The 25540-nt window shown below is 39.3% G+C and overlaps 1 protein-coding gene and 1 non-coding gene across 10 annotated transcripts in view; one reads left to right on the top strand and one right to left on the bottom strand.

Annotated features, from left to right (window-relative positions):
* ATP11C (ATPase phospholipid transporting 11C (ATP11C blood group)) overlaps nt 1–25540 on the top strand; it is a 174995-nt gene that overhangs the window by 14468 nt on the left and 134987 nt on the right. The gene's annotated exons all lie outside the window — the stretch shown is intronic.
* On the bottom strand, nt 21312–21438 carry LOC112815553 (U6atac minor spliceosomal RNA). The gene has a single exon (XR_003206014.1). It is a non-coding gene; the product is annotated as a U6atac minor spliceosomal RNA (small nuclear RNA).

The raw sequence follows: 25540 nt of genomic DNA, 5'->3' as shown, positions 1-25540 counted from the left end.
AGATTTGCATTTCTCAGATGACTAGTGATGTTAAGCATCTTTTCACATGCTTTTGGCCATTTGTATATCATTGGAGAAATGTGTATTCAAAGTGGTATTAACTTACATACTCTAGATATTAACCCTTTATCAGGTATGTGATTTCCAAATATGTTCTTTTATTCCATAGGTTGCCTTTACACTTTGTTGATTGTTTCCTTTGATGCACAGAAGTTTTTTAATTTGATGTTCCATTTGTCTTTTTGCTTTTGTTTCTTGGGCTTTGTAATATATCCAAAAAATAATTACCAAATCCAGTGTGTCATGAAGCTTTTCCCCTATGTTTTCTTCTACAATTTTTATCATTTTAGGTCTTCCATTTAGGTTTTTAATCCATTTTGAATTGACTTTTATATGTGGTGTAAGGTAAGGATCCAACTTCATTCTTCTGCTTGTGGGTATCCATCCAGTTTTCCCAGTGCCATTTGTTGAAAAGATTCTTTTTTACTCATTGAGAGGCCTTGGTATCCTTCTTGAAGATCTTTTGACCATATACATGAGGGTTTATTTCTGGGTTCTATTTTATGCCATTGGCCTGTATGCCTGTCTTTATGCCTGTACTACACTGTTTTAATTACTGTAGCTTTGTGATATCTTTTGAAATCACAAAGTATGAGGCCTCCAACTTTGTTCTTATTCTTTTTTTTTTTTAAAGATTTTATTCATTTATTTGAGAGAGAGAAAGAACAAGGGTAAGAGCAGAGGGAGAGGGACAAGCAGACTCCATGCTGAGCATGGAGCCCAACATGGGGCTTGATCCCACAACCGAGATCATGGCCTAAGCCAAAATCAAGAATCAGAATCTTAGGGCGCCTGGGTGGCTCAGATGGTTAAGCGTCTGCCTTCGGCTCAGGTCATGATCCCAGGGTCCTGGGACTGAGTCCCGCATCGGGCTCCCTGCTCCTTGGGAGCCTGCTTCTCCCTCTGCTTCTCTCTCTCTTTCTCTCTCTTCCCACCTCTGTCACTCATGAATAAATAAATAAAATCTTTAAAAAAAAATTTAAAAAAAGAATCAGAATCTTAACTGACTGAGCCACGAAGGTGCCCCTGTTCGTTTTCAAGATTGTTTTGGCCATCCGGGGTCCCTGGAGATTCTGTATGGGTTTTAGGATGCATTTTTCTATTTCTGCAAAAAATATTCCTCATTTTTTGTGTTCTGTCTGCCACAGGACCTTTGTGTGTGTGTGGTGTATATATATATGTATATCATTTCTTTTGTCTGATAAACTTCTCTATGGCAGTCAGTTGCCTCAATTCTTACTCATTTCTCAGAGCTCAGCTTAATCATCATTTCCCCAAGGAAGCTGTCCCTATCCTTCCCTTGGACAGTGCCAGGTTTGCAGGTTCTCATAGCATTATGAACCTTTCCTTTATACTCTTATCACAATTGGCTTTACATTTGTGTATTAAATTGCTTTGCTAACATATTTAGTATCAACCTTCCCTCTACATAGTATTTCATGAAGGTAAGAACTGTGACCATTTTTGCTTATTGTTGTGTCACTAATGCCTCAGTGCCTGATTTAAGCCCTTAATACGCGAGGATGGAAATAATCTTAATTATTTTATATGGATCAAAATTTGAAATGGGTTTTATTTTTTGATTTTTCATTTTACCTTCAGTACAGGCATCTGTGTTCTGTTAGGCTGTCTGTGTGCAGAAATAATTATTCCAGTCAGTGCCTTGAATTACTGATCCTTGGCTTCAGTGATACGTTGCAGATTTGTGGAATTTAGTTGTAAGTTGTCTTTGTCTTCTTATCATAATAACAGCTAAAACCAGAGTGGTGAGTTCCTCGCATTGTTTTAAGTGCTTTACAAGCATCCGTTCATTATATACATTTGCTTATTGTAGATAGGGCTTTCCAGAGAAAACAGAGTCAACAGGCTCTGTGTGAATGTGTGCATGTGTGTGCACGTGTCACGTGTGTGTGTGTGTGTTTACAGACGTGTAAATACCTATATATTTAATGTTTGGTGTTATTTATATGTGTTTATGTAAATAAGTTTCTTCATATATATATTAAAACTTCATATATATGTGTATATGTATACATATAAACTTATTTTAAGGAAATGACTTATGATTATGGAAGTTGACAAGTCCTAAGACCTGCAGTCAGCAACCTAGAGACCCAAGCGAACCAATGGTGTAAAGTCCCAGTGGGAAGGCCTGAGAACCAGGAGAGCTGACAGTGGAAGTTCGAATTCGAGAGCCAGTGTTTCAGTTCAAGTCCAAAGGCAGGTTAAACCAATGTCCCAGCTCAAAAGGCTATTAGGCAGGAGGCGTGCCCCCTTACTGGCGGAGGAGACGGGGGAGGAGAATCAATCGTTTTGGTCTCTTCAGGCTTTCAGTTGATTTTTGGATGAGGTCCACTAGCATTATGGAGGACAATCTGCTTTACTCTCTCTGCCAATTCAGATATTACTCTCATCCAGAAATACCCTCACAGACACACCCAGAATGTTTGGCCAAATATCTGGTAACTACATGGCCCAGTCAAGATAATGCATAAAATTAACCATCACACTTATGTGATCATGTGAAGATGAATGAACAATCTAAAGTGTATATAGATCAGGAATGAAAGACCTTACCATAAATAACTAATTTGCTACACTTTCCATCTATCAGATGAGGGGCTCAGACTGCTACATGGTCTGTAAAGGCTCAGCGAGTCCCAGAACGGTAGAGTCTTAGAGACCATCCAGTTGTCCAGCCTCTTCATTTTACAGCAGAGGAAATGGACAGAGAGAGGACAAGTGGCTTGTCCAAGATTATTCAGCGAATGGAGGTTCAGAAATGTGGAATTCCAGGCCCAGCTCTGTCATCTGTGTCCTCAATTTCCTCTTCTGTGAGCTGTGAGGGCTCTTGGGTCATCTATATTTAAGTTCTCTCCTAGCTTTATAATTTTGTAGTATATGTTTTAAGCTTCACAGTCAAGCAGTGCATTTTTTTTAATGTTTTCCATTGGGTTGTTTATCAGTGTTATTCCTCAGGTCTCCATCCTTGATTGTTCATTTGACTATACTCTACCCCAAACTTTAGTTTTCTTTAATGAGTGTAGACTAAATTGTCTATACTTTGAATGGGAACAATGACAAATTTTAGGCTGTTCGTGCTGCTCATTAGCTTTTAATAGTGGTTGTACTTTTTGGTTTTACAATGACCTGAATAGGGATCAAATGTAGACCTATGCCTTTGTTAGTACTATGTTCTAGAATTAAACTCAACTCTGATGATATTAACCTTTAGCTAACAGCTCCAAATGGAGGAGAGCATTTTTGGTGATGCTAAAATATGGGCAGGCTTCCTGGGGAGCAGCACCCCTGTCTTTTTTGCTAGTGGCCACTTGACATTATTTCCCAAGGACACTCTTATTCGTGTGTACTCATGAACACAATTAGCTGCACAGTAGTAGATAGACAGGCAGCCCTTGGATTGGCTGAGTGGCAGCTGCTAAGAGACAGTAGGGTGCAGTAAGTAGACAATTCGTATGTATAAATTTTAGAACCAGTAGTATAGTGGAGTAGAATTCGGTGCTTGGTGTGTCTATTACAGCCAGTGATTCAACCAGAGGATAATAGCCATGGCAAGGGAGCAGTTTCATGAAATGGAGTTCTATAAATCTATTTTAAAAATCATAATCATTTCTTTATTTAGGTTAGACCCTAGACCTTAATGGAAAGTATCAGTAGAATATATATCCCTGTTTTGAAATATAAGGCAGTGCAATTAAAAATTCTTGTGCATATTTAGACATATTACATATGACTTACTAAAGATACTAATGAAAGCAATGTAATCAAAATAATGAAAGCAATGAAATCAGTTAAAAGACATTAATGGATTTATAGAATACATGTTTGGAATTAAAAATTTAAGTAGTCATGAAATTCATGTTGCATCAACAGTTGTCTCTTAAGTTCCCAATATACAGCTAGCATTGTGGAAGTTTTCTGAGGTATGGGGCTGGAAACTTCTGTTCTGGTGCCTCCATTCACCAGCAGTATAGCCTTAGGAAAATCACTTCCATATTAAAGAAATTATCTTTGTAAAATGTAATATTTGGTGCATACAGAATATATGTGAAATACATGCATAATAATAAAATGAATACCTGTATACCTAACACCTAACTTGAGAATGAGACCATTACCAATATAATTCTGTCTAGCTCTGTGTTACCTTATTGTCTCATCCCCCTGTCTCCCCTCCACATCCTCCTGCCTCCCCTCTACTCTAACAATTAACTATTTCTAGGAGTCATTCCATCGCTTTAAAAAATGGATTTAACACTTAGTGTATGCAAACCTTGATAATACATTGTTTTGTTTTCTTAATTTGAGCTTTATGGAAATGGTATACTGTTTTTTTCTTACTCAGTATTGTATTTCTGTGATTCCTTATAAGGTTTTATGTAGCTATGTTTCATTCAATGTCACTACAGAATAATACTCATTTGGAAATATACCAGAATTTATTCATTCTTCTGTCAGTGGACCTTTAAGTTGTTTGCAAGTGTTTTTTTTCCTCTTACGATCAGAAAATATGTGTCTTTTGGTGTATATTTATAATGGAAACCCTGTGAGTCCGTGTATGTGTATGTATAGGCTACACATATACACATGCAAACACATACACTTGGGCATAAATATAAGAAGACATGCACACTTAATGACAGGTCCAGAAATGTGCAGCTGTACAAGAAGAAGTAAAATTACCCTCTCAAGTGGTTTTACCAATATGCACTCCCATTAACAATGTATGAATTCCTATTTCTTCATATTTTTCGACACGTGGTATTGTTTGACTTTATTATTTGCCAATTCTCTGATGACTAATGAAGTTAAGCATCTTTGCATATGTTTATGGACCATTTATGTTTCCCTTCTGAAATATTTATGTCTTTTGACTGTTTCCTATTGGGTTGTTTATCTTTTTCGGACTGACTGATAATTATGAATCCTTTTTTTTTTAAGTATTTATTCATTTGAGAGAGAGAGAGACAGAGACAGAGCACAAGCAGGGGGAGAGGTAGAGGGTAAGGGAGAAGCAGACTCCCTGCTGAGCTGGGAGCCGGACATTGAGCTGAAAGCGGACATTGAGCTGAAAGCAGACGCTTAACCTTCTGAGCCACCCAGGTGCCCCTATGAATCCTTTTTATATTCAGGATATCAATCCTTTGTCAGTTATATTTGTTGCAGATATTGTCTCAGTTGGTGACTTGTCCTTTTACTATTTTGTTTGGTGTCTTTTAATAAACAGGTTAATTTTAACGTAGTTAAAATTTCAGTCTCTTTACAAGTTAGTGCTTTATTTATCTTGTTTACGTAATCCTTGACTATGCCAAAATTGGAAAGCTAGTCTCCTTTTTTTCCTAAAAGTTTTCAAGTTTAGCAAGTTATTTTTTGAGCCTCATTTTTCAGACCTTTAAAATGCAGGGGCTTGAACTAGGTTTTCTTTAACAAACTTTTACTCTTTGACCTTGTGACCTGAAGTAGACGGTGAGGATATGTGCTTATATTTTCAGAGAGTGCAGTGTAATGTAGTAATCTTTCCCATTGTGAAGTTTCATGTTCACTTCTACTTCTCTTTCACTCATTTCCCCACCCTCTTCCTTCCGGTTTTCTTCAGAAACGTAACCAGTTGAATTCTGCAGCATCCTAGAATTTCTATGTTGAAGCGGCATTTTGAAATTGAAATTTGTGCTGAGATAATTGTAGCTATCCATGCAGTTGTAAGAAATCATAGAGGGCCCTCGTGTACCCTTTACCCAGTTTCTCCCAAAGGTAACATCTTTCAGAACCAGTATAATGTCAAAACCAGAGTGTTGACATTGATAATAGCCACCAATCTTACTCAGATTTTTCCAGTTATATTCGTGTGTGTGTGTGTGTGTGTGTGTGTGTTTGAGTTTGATATCCTGGTAAAAGCTGCTCTTGGTCCATCATACCAATAGGAGTCATTTCAAATTCCACCTGGTCGTTAGCAGCTAAAAACTCAAAGTGGAAGGGAAGAATGATGATTTTTCTAACACTTAAAGGTGTACCAGAACGTGCATTAGTTTATATTCCCATAAACAGAAACCTACATTATTGTCAGGCTGGTAGTCAAGGACATTTGAAGACTGCATTTATGGAGAGCTACATATGCTTTAACTCGTGTCTACCTCAAAATATTTAAAAACACTCAGTCATCTTTAGTGCATTCATTCATTCACCCCTTTATTGACTTCTCACCTGCCCGGCGCTATGCTAAGCACCAGGAACCAAGTGGTAAGAGAAGTGGTCCGTGTCCTTATGGAGGTTATAATCTATTTTACAATTTAAAAATAAGCCAACAAATATTATACTTACTCATATTCATAAGTTGTGAGTAAAATAAATAGAAACAGAAATAGGGTCTGTTTTTGATAAGAGTAGCCAACAAGTTCCACCTGAGGAGATAACATTTAAACAGATAATTGAAGGAATGAGGGACTACTTGGAGTAGATACTGGAACCAGCTTGTTCAGAGGCCCGGAGTTGGGCAAGAGCCTGGCACATTGGGAAACTGAAAGGAGGCTCATGGGGCTAAAGGGCACACTCAGGGGCGGAATGGGGACATGGAAGCGAATGGGGTATAGGAACTTCTGGGTCACTGTCTTGGGAACAATTTGAATCTTGTAATCTGGACTTCTTGAAGCCATAAAGGTGATTGGGAGATGTGGAGGGGTAGTGACAATAAAGTCTGTTTAATAATAAATTCATAAATATTTATTGAGTACTCTACTAAGTGTCAGGCACTATTCTACTAGCTCGTGATGAACTGGTGAGCAAGACAGACAAAAACATCTGCCCCCATGGACCTTACTTTTTTTTTTTTAAGATTTTGTTTTTTTATGTAATCTCTTCCCCCAATGTGGGGTTCAAACTCACGACCCCGAGATCAAGAGTCACACACTCTACTGACTGAGCCAGCCACGTGCCCCTGACCTTACATTTTAATGTGGGGGGAGGTAGTGTTAGGGCAAAGGGTAAGCTGATCTAACAGAGAGCTCCAAAATGCAGTGGCCAGAAAAGGGAAGCATTTGTTTCCCCGGTGTAGTAACCTGGAGCAAAGAGACAGTCTCTGTTCCGTGAGGTTATTCAGGGTCCCAGGCTAGTGGGGCAGTTTTACCTTCCTCAGCAGTTGATTTGCAAGTTCCAGCCAGCCAGAAGGAAAGAGGGGGTTCTGTGCAAACTTCTTTATGAAAATGACCAGTGAAGTTTCACACATCACTATTACACACATACCTTTGGAGAAATCTTTTCATACAGCCCACCCTGGCTGCAAGGGAGACACAAAATGTAGTTTCTACCTGAAAACCCAGGTGCTCAGGAAGAATGGAAGAACAGATTTGGGAGGAGAGGACAATCAGGGAAACAGACAATAAACAAGATAAATGATGGAATATCTTGTATGCGGGTGATGAGTGATGAAGGGAAAATGAAGCAGGGAAGGGAAGATAGGATCAGGTGGCAGAGGTTGCAGTTTTCCACAGGGTGACGAAGGAAAGCCTCACTGAGAAGGTGCCATTTGAACAAAGCCCTGAATGAAGTCTGTGAGCAAGAAAAACCATTCTGAGTTGGTTTTTCTGGTTTTAACATGCTCGAACCTTAGACCTTATCTGAAAGTAGTTAGTGGAAAGGCACCATTATGCCAATTTCACTTAGAGAAAGCAATAAAAGAAGGTCTTAACCAATGAATGCTGGATTGATGGGTTATAATGCTGGGACCTGGACTGAGACATTTGTCACAGATTTTGGGTTACGGGATTTTGTCTTGACTCTTCAAAAGATGGTAAGCTTAGCTCCCTGAGAAAGAAGGAACCCTTTGCAACACTCAGTTCAGAGTGTTGCACATACTTGTTTTATGGGGGGGCTTTGCGGAGGGGGGGGTTTTCTAAGAGTAAGAATTATTTATGGTCTGAGTCGGCTGTAGAACTCTCATGAATTTTAGTCAGCTGTTGTCAGTCCAGGTTTAAGGATGTGGTGACATTAAAAAGAATGGAAGTATTTTCCGTGTTCCCCCTTGGTCATCCAAAGGATGTTGCTCTTCCAGCTACAGAAAGCAATGCTTTACAACCCTTCGCTGTGTTCTTTCATTATATTCCAGTGCTGATTTAAGTATATTTCAATGTAAAATACATAATGAGCACCTTTTTCTACTCCTGTGCACCATTTTTAAAGGACAACCCATTTCGTTAATGGGACAAAAGGGTTTTCTGTCTATTTTTTCTCTAATCTCCTTCCCACATCCAGCACCCCTAGGTTTCAGTACATAGATTGTCTCTGGAATTTCTTATTGTTGTAGTAATTATTGTCTTTCATTAGAGAACTTAAAGTTTAGAAAAAGAGAATGAGGTACGTAGAATATGTAACAAAAATACAAGGCAAAAAGTAATAAATGCCATGCAAAAAGGTAAAAATTAAATGCTCTTCTAAATGTGAGGAGTAACCCTGTCGGTCTTTGCTTCCACAATAGTGAAAGGAGACAATAAGGTTCACTTTGAGCTTGATATAGAATGCTCTCAAAAGGAATTTTCCCTTCTTGGAAAAGGAAAGCATCTGATCTGTCATCCTACTGTTTATTTTTGTGAGTTGTCTCTTCCTAGGCACAGAGAAAAACGCAAGTCAGATTGGAAAAGAACTGATCACTTCACAGCATATGATACAGTCGAAGTTACCCTTGATTCTTCTCTCCCTCATTCCATGTTATGCAGTACATCACCAAATTCCAACACTATGCCTCCTGAATATTTTTCAGATCCACTCTTGCCATTCTTAACCCATCTCTGCAAAGCAGCTAGACTGATTTTTTAAAACTTATATTAAAGTCATTTTCATGTTAAGACTCCCTTGTGGCTCCCCTCACACTTAGGGTGAGATTTAAACTCCTTTTTTTTTTTTTTTTGACAGAGCAAGAGAGCACAAGCAGGGGGAACAGTAGAGGGAGAGGAAGAAGCAGGCTTCCCACCAAGCAGGGAGCCCGATGCGGGGCTCGATTCCAGGACCCTGGGATCGTGACCTGAGCCGAAGGCAGATGCTTAACCATCTGAGCCACCCAGGCACCCCGAGATTAAAGCTCCTTCTTATCAGGCCTGCCAGGCTCTGCCTGCCTGTGCAAATCTCTGACCTCTGACTCTTTCTTGTGCATCGTAGTCACACCAGCCTTCCCTCAGGGTTCTGTTCTCCTACTGCACACTGCTCCTACTGTGTGGAACCCTCTTCCCAAAGACCCCATTTGTATTCCTCCTTCAGAACTAAGCTCAAGCATCACTTCATAAAGGAAGCCTTCCCTTACCGCCTCCGGGGTCAGGTCACCCAGTCTCACAGGGTGCATAGCCCCTTGTCTTTCTGCAGTTGTGATTAATAATGAGTCTTGGAACTGGTTATTAGCTGCCTCCTCCTGTAGAACCAGATCTAAGAGGACATGTGTGGTTATACTTATTTGCCTTCTAAATCTAGAGTCAGTGTCTAGGGTAATGCTGGCACTGGAATAAACGCTCAAAAAATACTTGTTGCCAAAGAAAAAGAGCAGAAAATTCCCAAATCATTTCAGTTTGGTTTTGGATTTTATTTAGGATCACAGGTTTTCTAATGTTGGAATGTTGACAAAAGACAGCAGTTCACGGTGGGAGCTGTCAGAAATGTAGTTGTTGTGAGGCCTCTGATTCAGACCTGATGCATCACCACCTCTGGGGTGGGGGGCCTGGTAACCCTTGTTTCAAAAAACCCTCCAGATGATGCTGATGCATAATAATGTTTGAGAACCAGTGTTCTATAAGTATATTAACTAAAGATGGACTCTGGCTAAATAAAATAGAAAGTGCTGTTTTAAACCAATTTTGAAATTAAGTTACATTGTTTCTGACCAACAATAGGCCATAAACTACTTTTAAATGATCGTAAAACTGATAATGCCCACGATTCCCCTGTTGGGGCTCTGTTTTTGAAATTGTTTTATGTTTAATGTTATACACGTTCAGAAGTATTTTTTGCTAAAGCTTAGGGTGTTGTAGTTTCTAGACATTTAAAGCATTTTGAAGTATTAGCAAGGTTTGGATGTGCATATTCTTGGCTATGTTTAGATTTTGGGGCTGATGGATTGACTGCATTTTTAAAGGTCACTCATCCTCGATTTTGACTTTATTTTTTTTAAGATTTTATTTGAGAGAGAGAGAGAGAGAGCATGTGCGCCCAAGCTGGGGGTGGGGCAGAGGGAGACGGTGAAGCAGACTCCCCACTGAGTGTGGAGCCCAATATGGGACTTAGTCCCAGGACCCTGAGATCATGACCTGAGCCGAAGGCAGATGCTTCACCGACTGAGCCACCCAAGTGCCCCTTGCCTTTTAAATTTGCTTCTTGTTTGACTCCAGGCCACTATTTTAACAAACCATTCCCACCTAGTGGGAATCACTATTAAGCGATCCATTGAAAATTAATTTCAGGTTTTTTTCTCACACAGCAGGTGTCCAAGGCTCACTGATTATCTTTCTGATAATTGGTTAGAAGTACAAGATTTGAATGGGGATGGGAGATAACCAAGAAAAGATTTTTAAAATAGTTTTGAAAACTTTTAGTTTTTAGAATAGTTGTAGATTTGCAGAAGTTGATTAGGTAGTAGAGTTTTCATATATCCCACATGCAGTTTCCCAATTTGTCACAATTAATGAACTAATACAGATATATTATTAACTAAAGCCCATACTTTATATTTCCTCAGTTTTCCATTAATATCTTTCTGTACTAGGATCCTATCCAGGATACCACATCATGTTTAGTTACCATTTCTCCTTAGACTCCTTGTGGCTGTGACACATTTTTTTTAAAGATTTTATTTATTTATTTGAGAGAGAGAGAATGAGAGAGAGAGAGCACGAGAGGGAAGAGGGTCAGAGGGAGAAGCAGACTCCCCGCTGAGCAGGGAGCCCGACGTGGGACTCGATCCCGGGACTCCAGGGTCATGACCTGAGCCGAAGGCAGTTGCCCAACCAACTGAGCCACCCAGGCGCCCTCTGTGACACTTTCTTAGACTTCCCTTGGTTTAGATGATGTTGACAGTTTTGAGCAGTACTGGTCAGGTATTTTGTACTATGTCCGTCAACTAGGATTTGACTGTTTTCCTTATGATTAGACTGGGGCTATTGAGTTTTGGGAGGAAGATTGGAGAGGTAGGTTAAGTGCCATTTTCATCACACTATACAAAGAGTACATATCCTCAACATAATCACTGTTGGTGTTGACCTTAAATCACTTGTCTAAAGCAGTGTTTACCAGGTTCTGCCACTGTAAAGCTATTTTTTCTCCTTTCTATACTGAACTCTTTGGAAATAAGACACTAAGTATATTCTGAGAGATTTTTTTAAAAAATTTATTTGAGAGAGCATGAGCGGGAGGGGCAGAGAGAATCTCAAGCAGACTCCCGGCAAAGCGCAGAGCTCGACTTGGGGGATGCAGGGCATGTGGGGTTCAATCTCACAACTCTGAGATTGTGACCTGTGCCAAAACCAAGAGTCCACCACTTAACCGACTGCATCACCCAGGCGCCCCCTAAGAGATTTTTTTTAAAGTAAACTCTACCCCCCCCAACTTGGGGCTCGAACTCATGACCCTGAGATCAACAGTCACATGCTCTACTGACTGAGCCAGTCAGGCGCCCCAAGAGATTGTTTTTTAAATGTGAGATTCCAGATAACATCTTTCTTACTGAGTGGAATCTCCTCCATTGTTTTGTGGTATCTTTAAGTTTTACTTTAATCAGAGACAGGTATATGCAACTGACATATTTCAAATGCTTATTTAAATTGTGAAATGTATTCAGTTGGCGAAGGGATGTGAAATTAACGAGTATTTTTATGAATATTTGTGCTGGGGGCAGTTAGTTCATGTGTTTTGCAAATGTTCCCGTGTCCAGCTGTTGCCCACATCCACTCTCATTCCTCAACCTCCACACCTCTGTCTGCCTGTAGCTGTGCCTAGAATTCAGTTGCTGGCTAGCTAAAACCACTGTGAAAACACTTAGGTAGGTAGAGTGGCCCAGCATTTGTTTGCTTGGCAGGAACTCACTTGCTAAAAGGGTCTTTAATATGTTTGTGCCTCTCCACTGTGCTTCTTTTGCCAGAATAGATGCAACTCTAAAGATCTGCTTGTCTTCCCCTAACTCCTTTTTTAATATCTCATAGCAGTGACTGAGCTATTGATCTGAAGGGATAATAACAACCCTGAATGTGCTTTTTGCAAGTCCCGATATTTTAAGAACTGAGAGCTTTGAAAAAGAACATTGCTTTACTTCACATAAACACAAAGCTTCTTCAAACCAAATAATATACAGCATGTGTCATAAACAAAGTTCATTACTAGAAATCACCAGATTCAGAGGGAGCAAAGGATGATGGAGAAGGAATTCAAGCAAGTGATAATACTTGCTCAAAGACAGATGACCAGGGTCAGCTACATGGGAACATGGCCTGCAGCAGCCTCACTCCCTCTTTCCCCACCAATCCCTAATTCACGTTCTTGGCTTCTGACAGACACTTAAAGCACTTCTCAGAAAGATGGTTCCAGAAGGAAAGCACACAGAAAGTAAACAATTAGCTTTTTGCTGAAGTTAACCTTTAGTACATTATTAATAGTTTTGGGGTGCTAGTTTGACTCCTCAGTAGAGGAAAAAACGAGCAGAATGCCTCAGTATGATTAGATATATTTCATATAACCGAAAACAACACATTTGCCGTAAGGCAAATAGAAAAAAATTGGAGATTTTTTTTTTTGCTGCATGTATTTATTAATGCTAATAGGGTCTAAGAGGACTCCCTGAATTTGAGAGAGATGCCAAAAAGGGAGAGAGAGCTAAAGAATATTTAAGTTTACACTCTTGATTGCTCAGTGTCACTGTCTAATATCTTTTATATATCATAGCTATTCACTACATTTAAGAATCCGGTACTCATTTATTTTTTTAAAGATTTTATTTATTTATTTGACAGAGAGCACAAGCAGGGGGAGTGGCAGGCAGAGGCAGAGGGAGAAGCAGGCTCCCCGCTGAGCAAGGAGCTCAATGTGGGGCTCAATCCCAGGACCCTGGGATCATGACCTGAACTGAAGGCAGACACTCAACGACTGAGTCACCCAGGCGCCCCTCCAGTACTCATTTTCAAAATTTGTTTTTAACTTCTGTTAGTAAACTTTTCATTTGAGAATAGTTTTAGATTTACAGGAAATTTGCAGATGGTACAGGGAGTTTGCTTGTATGCCCCACACCCCATTTCCCTGTATCTTACATCAGTTCAGTACATTTGTCACAATTAATGAACCAATATTGATATTATCTAAAGTCCCTACTTTCTTTCTTTTCTCTTTAGCTTGTCCCTAATACCCTTTTTCTGTTCCAGGATCGCATCTAGGATACCATATTGTATTTAGTCATCACGTCTCCTTAGGCTCCTCTTAGCTGTGACGGTTTCTCAGACTTCCCTTGGTTTTGATGACATTGACAGTTTTGAAGAGTAGTGATTAGGGATTTTGTAGAATATCCCTCAGTTAAGATTTGTCTAATGTTTTCCTCAAGGTAAGACATGGGTTATGGCTTTTTAGGAAGAAGACTAGAGAAGTAAAGGGCTGTTCTCCTCGCATCATATCCACCATGTATAGTATCAGCATGACTTACCACTGATGGTATGAACTTGATCACCTGGCTGGGGCAGTGTTTGTCAAGTTTCTTCACTGTAAAGATATTCTTTTTTAAAACAGAGGTTTTTATTGATTTTCTTACCTCGGTGATTCTGGAGATTAATGTGGTTCATTTCACTTATTTACTCAACAGAAGTTATTGTGAGTTAAAGAAAATGTGGTTTTAGGTGAATTTTGGGTTTTTTATTCAAGGCCCACTCATTGGAAAAATAAACCATACCTAAGGAACAGCCTATACTTTGTAGGTAACGAAAGCTGGTCAAGATTAAGTTTTTGGTGTGCCCTGTATATTTGTTTAGCTTTTCTAAATATACCAAGTTTTTCAACAAAATTCTTATTTGATTACAGATGAGTATGGTTAAATAATTTAAGTCACATTCTTCAAATGTTACAGCAACTCAGTTATTCATGATTTGCCAGTTATTAGACTTTCTCACCTTCTCTTTTCATTTATTTTATATTCAGAAATAAGTGACAAGTATACCTGTAAATGAGACCCTTTCTATCTCCCCAGCTTTTCATGTAAGTACAAAGGATTATATAGATATTAGGGATCAAGCAACCTCCTGCTTGTTTACATTTCTTCAAATGCTAGTCATAGTAACAGATGAAGATCAGAAAGTACTAGGAAAAGAAGTCACCAGCACATCTTGTGTTGAAATTTGTTAGGGAGTGTCGATATCAAGGAATGAGTGTGTCATGCAGCAGATGAGCCTCTAGGATGAATTTGATTAATTCTCCAAAGCAGCAAAATCTCTTAATCAGATGGTGTTGCTTGAGGCTTTCTCTTGCTTTCGAGTTGGATAATCTAAATTGTGTAACCTCTAGTGGATTTCCATTCTGTCAGTGTATCAAAGAATGTCTGCAGATGGAAAGAGATTTTCTGTTGGGCTATGTGTGAGCTCAGTGGGAAGGGTTAAAAATTAGAAGTGAATGCATTTAACTCAGTTTTGCTTCCTAATGACTGGCATCTCTACCAGGTTTTGTTGACACGGCAAACATGGAAGGAGCAAAGGCATCTGGATAGTATTGCTGGCTCTGCCATTAGTTTGTTGTGCAATTTTTGACGTAGTTTTTTATGTAACTTTCCTCAGTGGCCCTCAGACTTTCATCTTTACAGTGAGAGTAGATAGGCCAGAGCATTGCTTAAACCCCTTAAGAACATGTAAGTCTGAGTTTCGGAATGGGAAATAAGAGTAGCAATATGGACTGTCACCTTAATTATACATTCATGATCATCCATGATCATGATATGGTACATTACAGAAAAATGTAGTGGGAATCTGATCTTCCCACAAAACATTGTATGTGCAGTTGGGGACATGGGTCCTGACCAAGGAACTGATGGCTAATAATTATTTTTTCTAGGTATGGCCACAAATATAAAAATGAATAGATTTCCGGGTAATAGCTATGGGCCATAGAGCTTTTTAAGAAATGTATTCTGGGAGAGCCTGGGTGGCTCAGTTGGTTAAAGCGTCTGCCTTCGGCTCAGGTCATGATCCCAGGGTGCTGGGATCGAGTCCCACATCGGGCTTCCTGCTCAGTGGAGAGCCTGCTTCTCCCTCTCCCTCTGCCTGTTGCTCTGCCTACTCATGCTCTCTCTCTCTTGCCCTGTCAAGTAAATAAATAAAATCTTTAAAAAAAATGTATTCTGGATTAGGGAAGTGTGGTGGGTGGAGAAAGTGGACAGAGAAGAGATGTCTATAATCGGAATTCTGTATTACTCTTCCTTACTGTCTCTTTCATTGGTATTTTCTGCTCATGGCCTTCATGCTGTCTGATGTTGGGAAGGCTCTGATCCCTGCTGACTTCCATGTCTTCACAGCTCTCGGGTGGACAGAGTTGGGACAGGTCAGCCCTGAACCAGGCTTTGGGCCCCAGCCTGTCCTGAGTTGGGGACAATTTCAGGAACCTTAAGCTGCTTAGCTCAGCAGGTCAGCATGTCTGCTAGTCTCATTCTGACTTTGTGTGCTTAGGTTTTTATAAGACTTGTCTTGCTTATTAGTTCCTTGTGATTAAGAGTGGATTTGTATTTCTGTGCCAGAAACTGGGCCCTCTTCTCTTTCACCGCTATGAAGTCCTAATCTGGGTACAGTGCTTGGTACCCCAGGGTAGGAATGTGCTTTCTTTTAGCCAGGCCTCTTGGGAACTTAAGCTTTGCCTAGACCCATGCCTGTCATTGGGACTTCGCTGAACATTGATGGTGATGTTGATGCTTACTGACTAATTGCTTTTTACCATATTTTCCCTGTTGTCGTCTTCTGTCTGCTTTCTCCTTGCTTAGTATCCTGGTGCTCACTGCTCACCTACGTGGACCTCTGCCTATTGCTGCCTGCTCTCCTTTTCTGATTAGGCACTCCTATCTACTTTGATTTCCTTCTAGATCTTGCTTCTGGGTTTACGCTCCAAGCACCTGATATTCCCTCCCTTTAATATGGAGGGGCCTGATGTGTACCATACTGCCTGCCTTCAGAAGCTTAATTATGACAATCAGTTGTTTTCTTTCTCTAGGACTTTTATTAAAAAAAATCTGTCAGCTTTTATTTTATTTTAAGATTTTTATTTATTTGAGAGAGAGATGAGCAGGGGGAGGTGCAGAGGGAGAGGGAGAAGCAGACCCCCCGCTGAGCCAAGAGCCCGACAACATGAGGCTTGATCCCAGGACCCTGAGATCATGACCCGAGCCAAAGGCAGATTCTTAACCGACTGAGCCACCCAGGCACCCTAAAAAAAAATCTGTCAGCTTTTAGCTGTTTTAGTTATTTCCTGAACTCACCCCTTGACATTTTTCACTGGACCAGTTTTTTAGCTTTCTTTTAGAACATCTCACATAGCCCCTTTTCAACCATTTGTTACTTTCACAGGGGAGTGGCCTTGAATCCTAAAATCCTTACATTGGAAGAGACTTCCAAAGGTATCCTGTTCAACTTTCCATGTAATGGGTAGCTTATCAACTTCCAAAATAACCCATTGGTGACATTTTACAGAAGCTCTCTAATGGTTTCTTGGGCCCAAACTATCAATTCATTCATTTACTCATTCAGTCAGCCAACACAGTTACTAAAACATCTATTGTTAGCCAAGCACTGGAAGTTAAGTGTGTGTGTGTGTGTGTGTGTGTGTGTGTGTGTGTGTGTATCACCATTCCTGTCCTTCGGGAAATGCTACTCTAGTGGGGTATAGAGAAATAAGCAATCGCAATCACTAACTAGAGATATACCATGAGTAGGAGAATAGGTCATTTCTTCTGCATGACTGAAGGTTTAGTTTGTGAAGGGCCTCTTTCTGCTGCCTCAATTAATACCATCTTTCTAGTCCACCACCAGTTTTTCAACTACGTAAAAAAGAAAATGGGGGGAATCCCTCTGCTTCTACCTTCTGCCTCTGTCTATCCTTGACTTGCCCTTAGAATAATCTTTCTAAATGCAAATATTGGTTTGTTACCCCTCTGTTAATAGGCTTCACATTGTCTCCCCTTCAAACTGACATCTAACTCTTTGGCACACCTTACAAAACCTCACCCTTTCTGGTTCATGCCTACCTCTGGTCTCATCTACACCATTTTCACCAGATTCTCAGTGCCCCAGAACTTCATGCAGTTTCCTGGCTATATCGTGCTTACTTACCTTTCTGTCATATATGCTGTTCCTGCTACCTGGATCGACTGCCAGTCTTGTCTTCTTGGTGAACTCTGGGGCACTGAGAGCTGAAAGAAAATGGTGTACAAGGAGGAATAAATCATTTCTTCACTCATTTGTTCATCCAACAAATATTTCCTGGCTGCCCATTCTGGCACAGGCTCTGGGGTAAGGCTGAAGACAGAGATCATTTCCTGGTCTAGAGTAGCTTGTAACCACCAGCAGTTTATTTTTCAGTTTAGGTCTGTCTTGGGCTCTGAGAATGCTTACTTACAAGACTCCTACCACTGTTTTGACAGGAGCTCCCTGCAAACCCAGGACCTTGCACACTGGTTTATCCACTAATAGACACCTGCCTGCAACTATCACTGAATAACTTGCCAAACAGGGAGAAAGGCCCTTTGAGGGGTTTGGGGCAACTCTTCACCTTCTTGCACCCTGCAGCCTTTGCTGCCAAGATAAGCTTCTGTGAGTCTAAAAAATTCTAATCAAGACAAAGAAATTGCATAGAATGAAAATGCTTCTTCCCTGCTCTTGTAAATCAGAACAGTTGTAAAATGAAGAAAATTAGTACTTTAACATTCCTGTCTCCTCAAGCAGTCGTTTTAAGTGAGTCATCTACAAACTCAAGCAATTGGTAAGGACAGTTAGTGGCCATTTATCATTTTAATTGATTTGTTTCAAATAAATAGCAAATGGGGTATTTTGGTCCTAAATTATGCATTAATCAACTTCCTAACCGAGCCCTTTTTTACATAACTGTATCAATGAGCAGTGAAAGAGACACAGACAAAACTGTCATGATCCTTGTGAGCCTTCCCTGTCTTTCTGTCCTTTAATCATGATTCTTAAACTTATGATCAAAACTCAGCACTTTTCATTCTGACTAGTTGTAGATCTCTGCCTAAAATAGATGGCCATTTCTGAGGTGGTATGCATTTTTGTTTCATTTTTCTGGCTTATTGAGGCATAATTTACATACAGTAAAATTCACCCTTTTTAGGTATTTAGAATCTATGAATTTTCACAAAATTCTATAGGTTGTGCCGCCACTGAAATCAAGATAATAGAATTTTCTGTCACCCAAAATATTCCTTCATGCTCCTTTGTAGTTAACTCCCTCCCTATATGGCCAACTACCGCTCTTATTTCTGTCTCTATAATAGTTTTGTCATTTCTAGAATTTCATATAAATGGGATCAAAATGTGTAGTCTTTGAGTTTGCTTATTTCACTTAACATAATGCTTTTTTATAAAAGATTTTATTTATTGAGAGAGCGAGCAAGCATGAGCAAGGGGAGGGGCAGAGGCAGAGGGAGAGGGAAAGAGAAAAATCCTAAGCCAACTCTCTGCTGAGCATGGAGCCCAACATGGGGCTCGATCCCATGACTCTGAGATCATGACCTGAGCTGAAATCAAGAGTTGGACACTTAAAAAAAAAGCTGGACACTTAACCAACTGAGCCACCCAGGTGCACCTAACATAATGCTTTTGAGTCATCCATGTTGTTGCAATTATCCATAGTTTGCTGCCTTTTATTGCTGAGTAGAATTCCATTATATGAATGTATCAAAATTTGTTTATCCATTCACCATGATGGACGTTTGGATAATTTAAATTTTTTATATTATGAATAAAGTTGCTATAAACATTTATATTCAGGTTTTTATGTGGATATATGTCTTTATTTCTCTTAGGTAAATACCAAGGAGTGGGATCCCTGGGTTTTAGAAAGTGTGTTTTTAACTTTATAAGGAAATGTCAAACTGTACTGTTGCTGATTCCTATCAGCAATGTAAGGTTCCAGTTGCTCCATATCCTTGACACCATCGTTATTGTATATCTATTTCAATTTTAGACATTGTAGTAGATAGCTAGTGATATCTTTTTGTAATTTTATTCCACATTTTTCCTAATGACTAATGATTTTGAGCAAGTGTCTATTAATTGTTTTTAATTGGGTAAGTTTTTTTTAACAGTTTTAAGGGTTCTTTATATATTCTGGTTATCAGCCCTTTATCACATTTGTTTTCCAAATATTTTTCCCAGTCTGGCTTGTCTGTTTTCTTTTTTATTTTCTTACTATCTTTCAGAGAGCAAAAGTTGTAAATTTTGATGAAATTCAAATGATCAATTTTTTTCTTTTATGATTCATGTTTCTTCTGTCCTATACATAATTACCAGATGTAAGATCATGAAGATTTGCTTCAGTTTTTTTCTAGAAGTTTTTTAGCTTTAGGGTTTACATTTTAGTCTATGATCAATTTCAAGTTGCATGTATAGAGTGAGGTTTGGGTTGAGGTTCACTGAAATATAAATATACCCCATTGTTCCATCATTATTTATTGAAAGACTAAGACTGTCCTTTGTCTATTGAATTAAATTGGCATTTTTGTCAAAAATCAATTGACTATGGGTGGATCAATTTCTGGACTGTCTACTCTGCTCCATTGATCTATGTGTTTATTCTTTTGCCAATATCACAGTGTTTTGAATAGTGGTAGCTTAATAGTCTTGAAATCAGTGTGTTTGAGTCCTCCAACTTTCTTCTTTTTCAAAACTGCTTTGGTTGTCCTAGATTATTTGTTTTTCCATATAACTTTTAGAATCACCTTGTAAATTTCTTAAAAAAGAAGGTTGCTTGGGTTTTACTGAGTGTTGAATACTGAGTTGGAGTTGAATTGAATCTATAGATGAATTTTGGAGAGCATTTTAATATTGATAATATTGAGTCCTCTGATCCATGAACATGTAACTAACTACTTGTATCTTGATTTCTTTTTTTTTTAAGATTTTATTTATTTATTTGACAGAGATACACAGCGAGAGAGGGAATACAAGCAGGGGGAGTGGGAGAGGGAGAAGCAGGCTTCCCGTGGAGCAGGGAGCCCAATGCAGGGCTTGATCCCAGGACCCTGGGATCATGACCTGAGCCAAAGGCAGATGCTTAACGACTGAGCCACCCAGGTGCCCCTTGATTTCTCTCATCAATGTTTTTTGTAGTTTTCAACATATAAATCTTACAGTACTTTGTTACATTGATCCTGGAGTATTGCATCTTTTATTGGTGCTATATAGCAAATGGTGCTTTTAAAAACTTCAGTCCCCATTTATTCACTGCTATGTATAAAAACAAAATTCAGTTTTGTATAGTGATCTTATATTTTCCAACCTTGGTAATGTCACTTACTAGATCTAGTAGTTTTTTGTAGGTTCTTTTGGATTTTTTTAGATTGTTATGTTTTCTGTGAGTAAAGACGGTTTTGTTTTTCCTCTCCAATTTTATCTATATTTTTTTATGTGCCTTGCTGCATTAGCTAGTACTTCTATACAGTATGATGTTGAATATAAGTGGTCTAAGTGTGGTTGCTACATTGTTCCTGATCTTAGAGGGAAATCATTCAATCTTAACACCATTAAGTAGGAGGTAGCTGTAGGTTTTTTCTTTTCTTTTCTTTTTTTTTTAAAGATTTTATTCGTTTATTTGTCAGAAAGAGAGAGCACAAGCAGGGGAAGCGGCAGGCAGAGGGAGAAGCGGCAGGCAGAGGGAGAAGCAGACTCCCCCACTGAGCAAGGAGCCCAGTGTGGGACTCAATCCCATCATGACCTGAGCCAAAGGCAGACGCTTAACCAACTGAGCCACCCAGGCGACCCTATAAGTTTTTTCATAGATGTTTTTTATTAGGCTGAGGAAGTTACCTTTCATTTCTAGTTAACTGAGTATTTTTAAAAAATCATGAATGGCTGTTCAACAAATGTCATACTTTTTCTGCATCTATATAAAAATTGCATGGATTTTCTTCCTTTGTTGATATTGTCAGTGGCGTTGCTTGAGTTATGAATGTTGAACCAACCTTGCTTTTCTAGACTAAATCCCATGTGACCATTATATATTATTCTCTTACATTTTATAGATAAAAATCGTAGTTAGATGCCACAAAGTTGTTGGCAATTTTCCTTAATCATATGTGTGTTTTATAGGTCACTAGAACCACCTCCATCTTTACTAAGGGAAGTTCTAACCTTACCTATAATGTAATATAGGTAGAGTGCTTTTCTTCATCTTTTCGTCTTTAAGCTATCAAAAGAGCAAGGGGACGGGCAACAAATATAGCAAGTGTCTTTGTACTAGGCAATGAGTACATTTATTTAATTTAACCTTATTTAATGGGAAATTGAGGTCCAACAAATATTTTGTACCACTGAAGTCTTGCAGTAAATGGTTATAGTCAGAACTTAAATGCAGGTTTGTTTGGTAAAACCCCTATCAGCCCACTAGATTATATTGCCTCTCTGGTAATGAATGTATGTGTAGGGGGTGTCCTTACAATTAGGATCAACAAATGTGATTATATGCCGGTGTTGCAGGGGGACAGAGACAAGGGAGGGTGGGGGAGAGAGTGAGATTAGGAAAGGGAGAAATGTTCTACCACCTTTTATTGCCATTTGAAAATCTGGGCTCTTAGATATCTTGGTTTTATATCTCTGTTCTGTTATTTACTTGATTTGTGGCACATTTGTCTCTCTGAGACTTTTTTTTTAATCTGAAATGTAGAGGCACTACTTGAGTGGCTCAGTCGGTTAGGCATCCAACTCTTGGTCATGATCTTCGGGTCCTGGGATCAAGCCCTGCATTGGGCTCCGCGATCAGCAGGGAGTCTGCTGGAGATTCTCTCCCTCTGCTCCTCCCTCCCACTCACACACGTGTTCGCTTTCTCTCTCTCTCTCTCTCTCTCTCTCTCAAATAAATCTTTTTAAAAATCTGAAATATAAACTGTTAGCACAGGTTGTTATGAGGAATACAGATGATATTTGTAAAGTGCCTTGCACATAGAATGTGCTCAATATAGTGGTATCTGTTACTATCATTATTATTAATTTCTTACCATGAAATGCATTTTATAACTCCAAATAATTAATTTGGGTTTGGAAAATGCCAGTGGGACTTAGGATGATCTCTGTAGTTTATTTAGTTCTTTTATCAAAATAGCCTAGAGCTTCCTTTTTATAAAAATGGACCTAATTTCCTGTACTTTTTACCTACCTCCTCCCTAAGTCAAAACAGTACCAATTTATTAAATCATTTTGCAGATTTGGAAGACTTAAAAGGTTCAGCTGAATGCTTTAGGCTCTGGAAATGAGTATGTGTACACTTCTGTGCTTGTGTAGGTCTTTATGTGGTCTAGAAGTGATTGTCTCAGCCAGGAGGACTAGAGATGCCATTTTCATTTTACATGGGCAACCAACCATGGATAGCTCTAGTCCCTTGGCTCAGTCTGACCATTTCTGAGTCATTGAAACTCACTTCTCTAACTTACACAAGTCACTTCAGACTGTTTGAAGATAATGATTCCTTTTTTCAGTAAGGTTGTTTTGATTATCACAAGTAGGGCCCAAGAGCTGTGTTTTCATCAGTCAAGTCAGGGAGGTAACAATGAGAAAAATGGCTAAGTCTAAGAAAGGGCATCAGGCCATCGTCAAATGACCTTTCAGTGCCTAGGACCTCAGGAGAGCTGTTGGCTCCGACTCTGGCTCCAGCTCCAGCAATCCATAGCTTCTGGGAACTGATTCTCATTTGATTTCCTAACAGTACCCTTCCAACTAAGTGTGCTGTTTGACAGGTGAAAGTAAAGGAAAATCTATTGTATTTTGGGAATTTTTGTATAATATCACACCATTGCTTGGTGGTGTTGTAAATCAGAATTGGTAATCATTAGTCTTTTTAAAACAGGTTTATTGAACTGTGATCATTATACAAAATACCATGTATATTTAATGTACACAATTTGATGGGTTCTGAACATATGCATACACCCTTGAAATCATCACCACAATCAGGGTAATGTACATATTCATCATCTTTAAAAGGCTCCTCCCACTGCCCTTATGTTTGTTTGTTTGGGGTGTGGGGTGTAAGAACTCCTAACTTGAGATTTACCATGCTAACAAATTAGTGACAATAAAATATTTTACATACACTTTTCAAAACACTGACCACATCTTCTAATTTAATTTTCACCTTATAAATTAAGGTAGGTCTTACTTCTCCTTTATGATGAAAAAAAAAACAGACCTTAGCAATATGTTTTCTCAAAGATCACTATTAAATATGGTGCCAGTATCCAGGACCCAGTTCTGATTTTTGTTCAGTGTTCTTTGCATAACACCTCTGGGCCTTGATCCTGATGTGACTCTAAACTTCATTGACCTGGTAAACATTCAAAAACTAAATATCTAATGACCTTTGTCCTTACAATTAGGATCAACAAATGTGATTATATGCCGGGCTTCAAAGAGAGTTCATGAAATAACTAATGAGTGGAGGATAAAGTTTGGGGAGTAACTTCTACCCTTCATACATGTAACTTTCTTTTTTCTAGATTGGCTAGACAGAGTTCCAGTGTCCCAGCAGCAATGTTCAAAGGCTGGTCATTAAACTTTTGAAAGGTGGTTTAATTTAAAATGTTGGGCAGTAAGGTGAGGCCCAGCCTGATAGATTTGCTGGGGCCTCTTGAGTAGCTGCTTTGTGTTAAACACTATTCTAATCATTACAGGGGCATAGAGATTAAAACAAAATTTTAAAAAGTATTATTCCACCCATTAGGACTTCACAAGCTAGCAGACAAGATGGTGGAAGTGTACACAAAGATGCTTCCATATTATTCTTCCTCTAGTCCATCTTCCATTCTGCCAGTAGAACAGTCTTTTGAAAACACATACCCTTTCCCTGCTTAAAACTTTCTGGTGGTTCCCTGTCTTTCAGAGGACCTTGTCCAAGTTTCTTACCAGACATACAAAGCCTTCTCTGATTTGGCCCAGATTATTCTCCCTCTGTACCCACACCTCCACAGCAAGCCCCAGGCACATACCACTCCTTGGGATACTCAGAGCAGCTCATGATTTTTCATGCCTCTGAGTGTCTACTCATGCTGGGTGCTCTGGAGAATGCTGTGTTAGTCTGGGTCCTCTGAGAAGCAGAAATTGATTTTATTAAGGGAAACGACCACCTGTGTGAGACCACGAGGACGGAGAGGGGAAGGATGGGAGTGCCATTAGTCCCTGATGCAAGTCTGACCCCTAGTGAAGAGAAGAGAGAGTAGCTTAGGCAGAAGCTTTCTAGGCTGCTGTGCAGTTGAAGGTTCAGAAAAGCCTTTGGGCAATCCAGGTCAGTGGAGTCCTACCCTGCTGTCTTCACTCATGGGTCAGGTGCAGCCCATTGGAAGTATAGCTTCAGCACAGACATTAGGATGAATTTCTGAGGCAGCAGCTCATTTGTGCTCCCTGTAATTGGAGGCCTTCCTCTTAGCCTCCAGAAATGCCTTTTTTCCATCTTACTCCTCTCACGTGTCCTTAAAAGACTAGCTTTAAATGTTTCCTCTTCTGGGGAACTTCTTGAAGGAAATTCTCAGCAGGTCACATGATGGTCCCCACTGCCTGTAATGACCGTCCCCTAATTTCTGCCTGGTTGATTTCTAAAACACTTATTTGAACCCCTACCACCTATTACGGGACCAAAAAAACTAGTAGGTGCTCAGGAAATAATTGTTGAATGAATGAATTGGTAGAACTTGGACGAACAGATCTAAAGGAGAAGATAAGTTGAGGCAAAGTGAACTGCTTGAGCAAAGCCATATCGGTAGAAGAATGAAGAACTTATTCTGCCTTTTTCTTCTTTGCAAATGTGTCCAAAAACCATCATTTTAGGGAAAGTATATTATGATGCAAAACATTGGGGGAAGGAGTATCTTCCTGGCACTTGAAAATGATTCATATTTGAGAACTTTGTTGAGAACAATGTTTTGAATATTTCCTGAGAGACTTCTTTCCTGAGAGGAAACAGTTGATGGAAATGGAATTTTACTGCTGCCAGGAAAAGTGCGATAAAGATCAAATCTCATACAACTACTACCAGAATAGAAATTTCCATAGAGCAAAGAGATTTCAAAGTCCCACCCAATGGCTTATATGTATTTAGTATTCATTGCAGCTGAACTGTAATTCTGTAATGGAATTTGACCAGTTTTGACACTCCAGTTTAGTAATGTATGAATTAGTGGAGACTCATTCATCTTGACGTTTGCTGACTGCCAGATGTTGGTCATATTTCTGATGGAAAGAAACAGAGAGCTGGCCAGGATCCCAAA

Source organism: Callorhinus ursinus, unplaced genomic scaffold (genome assembly GCF_003265705.2).
Source record: "Callorhinus ursinus isolate GAN/ISIS: 27379988/994484 unplaced genomic scaffold, GSC_fseal_2.0 scaffold64, whole genome shotgun sequence".
Taxonomy (NCBI): Eukaryota; Metazoa; Chordata; class Mammalia; order Carnivora; family Otariidae; genus Callorhinus; species Callorhinus ursinus.
Note: the sequence above shows the minus strand (reverse complement) of the source record. Positions and strands in the feature narration are given on the sequence as shown.